Consider the following 8,337-nt stretch of genomic DNA (forward strand, 5'->3'; position numbering starts at 1 on the left):
CCCATCCGTACTCATCTTGCGGGGAGTAAAATGCCAGGAGCATCCTACCAAGGAATAATTCTGCCCTCCTTTGGGCCTTTACTGATAACACTGGATTCTAAATAGAAACAACCCTATTTTGAAGGCATTCTTGAGAAATTTCCTTTATCTCTCTTTTTTCCATGCCCAATTCCATCTTTAAAGCAGTACAAAAAAAATACAAAGAACGACTGTGGAATCAGCCTCAGAGATTCCAAGAATAATAATTCACATATGTCTTGAAAGGTTTAGGTATAAGATGAACAACATAAGCTCCAGGCATATTTACAGAGTCAAGAAAAGCAATATTATTTTACATAAATATATATTTTATAAAAGAATAAATGGAGGCTCTTAGCAGGTCTCATGCCTGAGGTACCTTAGTTTATGCTGCTGATAAGTGGAGGACCAGAGAATGGATTCCCGGTCTTTCTAACTCTCAGACTGGTGATCCTTCCTCTCGTTACAGCTGCTGTACCCTGGAGGGTGAGGGGAAATACCATCAAAGGTTACCGCTAGAACATTCCTTCAGATATATATGAAGGCTAAACGAGATGGACTCCAGGAAGTTTGCAACAGGTAAGGCATCTTGAGGAGTTAAAAATAAATTCTGATCCTTCTTTAGAAAGTTAGAGGAAGAGATCGTATCATAGCCAGGTGAAAGTTCAATAAAATCTTCCCACCAGATAAGGAAGATGATCAAGAAATTCAGCTCTGACCTAGCTCATGGGCAATTGCAACCATTCTCAAAAAGATCCTGTCTTCCCAAAATAAATGTCTGCTCCACTTGAGTTAAAATTAGACACACATTAATTCTGGCTGTTGACATGAAGCCTCTCGCAAGCTGGGTGGAATCCAGAATACTCTACAGAAATGACCAGGTTCTGTAGACATCAACCAAGGCACCAAGCTAAAGGATTAAATTGTCTCACTATTTCTCCATCACGAGTACCCTCTGTGCCTCTCTCATAACCAGCCATGTTCCGGCAAATGCCAGTCCATGAGCAAAAACTGCCTCTCTCTTTGTGGCTGAAGTTCCAAATGGAATGGCACACATATAGATGGTTTTATTTTTAATAATAATGTCAGTCCCTTGCCCTGACATTATACTATTCACTATATAATTTATCCATTCTTTGGACAAATATTTATTGATCATCTCCATTGTGCTAAGTGTCAGGACATAAGACAAGGTCCCTGCCCTCAGTGGCCTCATGAGTAAGGTGTGGAAATTGTTATTGTTTTATATCCTTCCTTTAATGAATAAGGAAATAGACACAGGGATGTTCAGTGACTTCCCAACCTTACTGTTGGAGTAGGAAAAAGTCCAACTTTTTCAGTGTCTCAGAGATAGTACTTCCCTTTTTTCCTCATTCCCTTCAAAACAGACAAACTTCATGGCAGCTTTCAGTACTGCCTTATTTATGCTGTTTTTATAGTTTTCCCCAAAACATATTAAAGATATGTGAATACATATCTTTATATGTATAATCATATGTGTATGTATATGTATAATCATATAATGTAAGGACATTTATTTTTGGCCTTGTGAAAATAATTTTTTGTGTGTATAAGGAAAGGAAGAAATATAACTTAACTTAGAAATATAACTTAACCAAAACTCAATCTCAAACTTTTTTTTTATCTGCATGGGCTATTTGGATTCAAAAAAATACCTGCTGAGACAACTGTTTTAGTTTTGTGTTTACTACATGGTTACTCCTAGTTTCAGGTCTCCATTCTTGCAACAAATATTCCTAGAAAAGTTTTCTACTTAGCTCACTTGTTCAAGGGCCTTAATTTCTTTTCTGTAGAACAAAGTCTTCCTATGGGATGGAGTTCAAACCCTTTAGGACTACCCAGGCCCAATATTCCTATGAATTCAATTCATTACACATTAATTGAGAATTTAGACTTGGGATACAACAGTGTAAAATTCTGAGCCCTTGTACCCAAGGAACTCCTTGTCTGGCAGTGGAGAACAGTAAGAAAGTGGTCAGAATGTATGGGGAAATTCCCTTGTAGGAGCCCATAGCAGGCAGAGACAGCTCCTTAGAGAAGTGATTGACTCAGTTTGAAGATGTGTGGTCAAGAAAAGCCTCTTGGAGGAGGAGATGTTTGAACTTCTCTCCAGCAAGAGTCCTCTTTTTCAGCCAGGCCAGTCTTCTTCTCACTGTTGTCTGTGCCTGCCATGTACATTTCTGCCTCCTACTGTGGCTTAATTCAATGACTTCTACTGATCAAGCATTTACTATGTCCTAGACACTATGTTAAGGATACAAAGTCTTAACCACACTAGGTCTCAAAGAACTTAGAGTTATTGGGCAAATTTATTTCCTGTATCTGCCCTGCATTTCCTCAGTACATTTAGAAGACTTCAAATATGTACAAGATAGTGATTTCCAATATCATCATTTCCTTTGTCCATCTTCAGGGACACGTCTTCTGTGAATTCATTCTATAATCTCCCAAGACTCAGAAACACTCCTTCACGCCTGGGACTCCCATTATATACTTTTTGTTCCCCTCTGGTGTTACATAGACAGATTGTGCTTTCCTACAGTATCATTGGTCAATGCTGAAGGGACCCATAAGAAAAGTTTCCAAGGACTATGTGCTGTTTCACTGCCCAAATACTTTTTTGTTTTGTTTTGTAAAAGTGTTGTATATTCTTTTAGTGAGGGTCTTCTTTATGATGCTCCAAGAGAGACATTCCTAGCTGGTGTTAGTATTAGGAGAGTTTTGGGTCTCCCTAACAGTTCATCTAATTTTATCGGGTAAGACACTATGTAATTTGTGTAATTCATCAGATTTTCCAGATTTTGCAGGATGTTTGGCTCCTTTTACTTCCTTCTTTCTCACTTCTCACCTAATTTCTCTCTTTTTATTTTAATTAATTTATTTATTTATTTGCCATTTTGCTGAATTTTGCATATCTTGGTAAGCTACCTTAAGTCCCTTCTAGACTGAACAATCCCTTCTGATTAAATAAAAATCAGATTTACACTGCTCTTTTACCATCTAAGCCTGTAGCACAGGGTTAGCATGGGACTAGGGCTATATTACAGCTTTCCAGGATAAATTTCTTGATAAATATTTGGCTATTTTGCTGCTGTATGAGTAGGCAGAGTCCCCTGAAGGAACACAGGAGAAAATCTCTTCTTTTGTTTCATGATTTTAACAAATTGAAACAAAGCCAAGATGTGAATTTCAAAGACAAATCCTGGAGTCCTCAAGTCTAAGCAACCAAAATATAATTTTAGGTCTTAAAGTTCTCATCTACTAGAAGGTAGGAAATGGAGAAAGCTGACCCTTATTCATGTTCCTGGTTTGCCAACCTGTAATGATATTCCTTTCCTTAAATTTTATTGATTTTGATAAACTCTGAACTCTGTCTTGCTTTAGGGAGAGCTATAGAGGTATAGATTTTTATGTCAAAAAAAATTTGTAAGATCAACATTTGTTCTTTGTGAAGGCCTATGGAGAATATGAAGAGTAGGCTTATTGAAAAAAGGCTTCAGTAACCAGCATGCAGAAAAGCCCAGAAAACCACTGACTGGTTCTGGGAAGCTGGACTCAGGCGAAGTCTCAGTGACCTTTTTCTGTAGAATGCATTCCAGCCAATTGAAACTCCCAGCCTAGTCCCCAAACAAAGTGGTGATGCTGTACCTGCCTAGGTTTCTACCTTCCGATTCTTAGACCACCTGGCAAGTTGTTGATCCAGCAGCCAGCTATCTCCTATCTATAGCCTGCATCACAGGAATTGGTCTTCTGGGCCAGCTATGACCTGGCTGTGTGAGAAAGATGGTTAATATCAGAGATTGGAGGGTCCCTTGGAAGAGACCCTTTTTGTCTCCCTGTCTTCCATGGACTGTCTCCTTTAATTATCTTCTGTGAGGGTATGATATTTTATCATAAAGGATTTATTCTTTGGATTCAACTGTTACCATATTTCTGTGTCTCCATGTGTCAGTATGAATGAGTCTTTCTGGTCAGTTTCATCCTGACAGCTCACCTTCCTAAAACTGGGGGATAATTGCCTTGTTATCAAGGAGAACCAGGGAAAAGAGGGGAAATGAATGAAAGACAGAAAGGAGAGAGAATCAGTCTAATCCCAAGTCAATAGACATGTATGGGGTACATACCACTTTTAAATCCCCAGGGTGATGAAAGAAACCTTAAACTATGCAAGAATTGACTTAAAGTAATGAATTTACTTAAAAAGATCCAGCAAAATACATATGAACTTTTTCTAGAGGAAGATATCTTCATCCCACAACTTGGGGAGCCACTACAAATAAATTTTCAAGGAAAATGACCAGCCCACAGTCAATATAAACAGGGACACAAACAAGTGAATGTGTTCACAAACTGGCAGAAACAATAGACAACAAAAATATAGTCACAAAGATTCCATGTTTTATAAATATTGCACAAATACTACCATATAACTGTGTTTACTATATCTATGTCTAAAAAATATTAAAATTTCTTGAAAATATTTTCAGGGAACAGGAGACCATAAAAAGTAGGTTAGCCAACCAGACAACAATAAAAACAAATAGCTGGCATCTGTGTAGAATGTAAAAAGCTCAAAAAAAATCATTCTCACCTTTAGAATAAAAAAGAGCTGAGTAGTCTATGAAAATATAATTTTTCTTAAAGCCATCAGCTAAGTTTTCAGAGCTAGCAACTGACTAGCCTGAAACCTATGGAAAGGGAAAGTGTTCAGGAAGAGACAGGGCACCAGCATTTGCTGATCATCTGGGGCAGGTGCTGAGCATCATACAAACTGGTAGGAAGTACTCAGCCAAAATCTGTAACAATTGCAAAAGGCTAAGTATGGCATAGCATGAGAATATGGAAACACTGGAAGCCACAGACACAAAGAAATGAGACCTGCTTTCAGGCTTTTTTCCACAGACCACAGTGGATACTCACAAGAGAGATGGGGGAAGGTGAGAGAGTAGAGGAAGCCCTCTATGTGGTGCAGGCCTGGAAGAGGGAACAGCAGCAACTGCAGGGAAGGCAAAAAGTCCCATCTGTGTTTGGTTCCTGTGTCTTTCCTACAGAACAAAGGGCTTAAGCTGCTAGGAGAATAGCATAAAATCCTGTAACCCTCAAGATACAAGTGAACACATCTCACAGCTAGGGGAAGAGAATAGGAAAAACTGTCTCTGGGGAAGAGATGGGGACAAGAAAACATCTATTTCCAGAACACTAGAGATCCCCCACCATTGAGAGAGAGAGGCAGAGTCATGGAGAAGACCCCACACATAAGACCCAGGGACAAAGCCTCTGCCTAAGACTAAGGCTAATCCAGGACAACAGAAAATGCCTCCCTGTTCCCCCTGCCTCCAACCAGGCTAGCAAGTATTGAGTAACAGATAACAGTAGTTTATGGGGGGGCGGTGAGGGGGCAGGCAGAACATCCAGAGTGAGCCTCTGTGAGTCTCAGGCACAAAGAGAAGACCCAATGCTAACAGTGAATCAGACATTGAGAAAATAAGTCTGACAAATCCAGTTCCTCTCCCATGCATAAGATAATAAACAAATCCACAGTTAACAAATCCACAGTTAAAGTTAGAGAGTTTAATACTTCTCTCTCAGTAATAACTAGAACAAGCAGATGGAAAATCAATAAGGATATAAAAGACCTGAACTAGAACATTATCAACCAACTTGATCTAATTGATATTTATAGAATACTTGACCCAACAATGGCATATCTCTACCTATTAAAGAAATTGAATTTGTTGTTTAAAAACTGGCAAACAAAGGAAACTCCTGGCTTGTATTCCTTCACTGACAAAAACTTCTTAAGTGACATCAAAAACATGATTTGCTTTATTTTGGGCCAGAAGGAAAATTATCCCTGATGGAAGGAATGGGATGCAAGAAAAGAGTGATGAATACAGAGGGGATCATACAGGAGTAAATCTAAACAAACTTTATAATACAATTAACATGTATACTTGGAGGAAAAACTGGCTAAAATTAAGATGCTGGACAACAATGGAACAATGGAATATTAGTTGAGGAAGCTGATCATATTTAAAATATTCTGAGACCTTTGTATTGTTTAGGAAGTAGGTAAAATTTTTAGTGTTAGACTTTGTTACAAATGCATGTTCAAATAATCACTGTAAGCATACATATGCACTCACACACATGTACACACACCAGAAACATAGTTTATAAATATAATGAAAAAAATGACATAATAAAGGGAAAAAAAGGGGAGAAATCAATCCAACAGAAAGCAAGAAAGGAGGAAAAACTGAAGAAAAAACAAGACAAATTGAAGCCTCTGATCAGATGATATAAGTAGGTCCAAACTTATCGGTAATCACAATAATTTTAGGTGCACTAAACTCTCAAATTATAAGACAAGGATTGTCAGACAGGATTTTTTTTAATAAACACTAAATCTAGTTATTGACTGTTTTCAAAAGATATACCTTAGTAAAGGTATAGAGAGTTCGAAAGATGATATAAAGGGCAAAAAGGGGATGTCTCCACAGTTACTAACCAAAAGAAAGCTGGTGTAGCTATATTGATAATAAACACAATAGACGTCAAGACAATGAACGTTATTAGAAACAAGGTTGGTCACAATTCAATGATAAAAGATTCAAAAATATTCAAAAAGATTCTAAATTCATACATGTTCACTAAAATAGCCTAAAAAGATATTAAAGCAAATATTTTACAATTCTGGAGAAATTGACAGGAACATCATTAGAGGTGTGGGAAATTTCAACACATTTCTCTCCGTAATAATAAAACATGATAAAATATGAAGGAGGGGTGCCTGGGTATCTCAGTTGGTTGAGTGTCTGACTCTTGGTTTCAGCTCAGGTCATGATCGTGTGGTCATGGGAATCAAGCTCCATGTCAGGCTCTGAGCTGAGTGCAGAGTCTGCTTCAGATTCTCTCTCACTCTGCCCCTCCCCCTGCTTGCACTCCTGTGTGCACTCTCTCTCTCTCTCTCTCTCAAATAAATATTAGTAAGGATATTGATATTGTATAGTTAATTCCTTTGGTCTAATGGATACATATTGAATATCATACTTTACAGTTGGAGGCCACACATTCTTTGTACATGTTTTGGTTTTCTTTTTCCAGATTTATTGAGATACAATTGACATGTAACATTGAGTAAATTTAAGGCGTACAGCGTGATGATTTTATATATATATATATATATATATATATGATTGATATATATCAAAATGTTTACCACAGTAAGGTTAGTTAACACATCCCTCACCTCACATAATTGACATTTTGTTATTGTTGCTATTATGGTGAGAACATTGTTGCTATTATGGTGAGAACATAGTACCCTTCAAGTATATAATTCAATATTAACTACAGTCCCCATTCTGTACATTAGAACCTCCTAGAACTTATTCATCTTATAACTGAAAGTATATACCCTCTGACCAATATCTCCCCATTTCCCCAACCCCTTAGCCCCTGGCAACAACCATTCTATTCTCTGTTCCTATGAGTCCAACGTTTTTAGATTCCACATACAAGTGAGATCATACAGTATTTTCTTTTTCTGTCTGACTTATTTCATTAGCATAATGCCCTCAGGTTTCATCCATGTCTCATAAATAGAAGGATTTCAGTCTTTTTATGGCTGAATAATATTTCATTGTCTCTATATACCACATTTTCTTTATCTTCACCCATCAATGGGCACTTAGATGGTTTTCATATCTTGACTATTGTGAATAATTCTCCAGTGAACATGGGAATGCAGGTATCTTTTCAAGATGGTGATTTCATCAAGAAAATATGGCACCAAATGGCAGATGGCAGCTTGCTCTGGTGTTCTAGTATTAACATTTTTAGCCTGTCATTACTTTAGCATGCCATTGGCACTTGCACTCTTCTTTCTAAACCCCCACTTTCCTTGTGCCAGCTCTGAAGTCTAGCTTCATATATCAAAAGCTCTAAAACCTCCTGGGCACCTGTTTCTGCCTTTGCCCTTTTGACTGTCTCTGTCTCTAAATGCTGAGGCTGGTGATTCATTCTGCTGTTTTATCCTGTAACTCTTAGGGACGCCATTTCTGCTGTCCGAATGCTTACACATTACCTGATGTCCTCCCTGCGAGCCAAGCCTTTTCCCCCACATACTCTCAACTTTGGTTTCCTGCCTGTGCCTCTTCCTCCATATCTCACCAGCATTTTTGAATGTGACTTTGTTGGTCCTTTCTGGCTCACGTCACCGTTATACCACAGTAACCCAGTCCTGACAATTTGATTCCTAAACCACAAGAATAAGGAGACCAACAAAGATTAGGG

This window comes from Callorhinus ursinus, unplaced genomic scaffold (assembly GCF_003265705.2).
Source record: "Callorhinus ursinus isolate GAN/ISIS: 27379988/994484 unplaced genomic scaffold, GSC_fseal_2.0 scaffold11, whole genome shotgun sequence".
NCBI classification, from domain to species: Eukaryota; Metazoa; Chordata; class Mammalia; order Carnivora; family Otariidae; genus Callorhinus; species Callorhinus ursinus.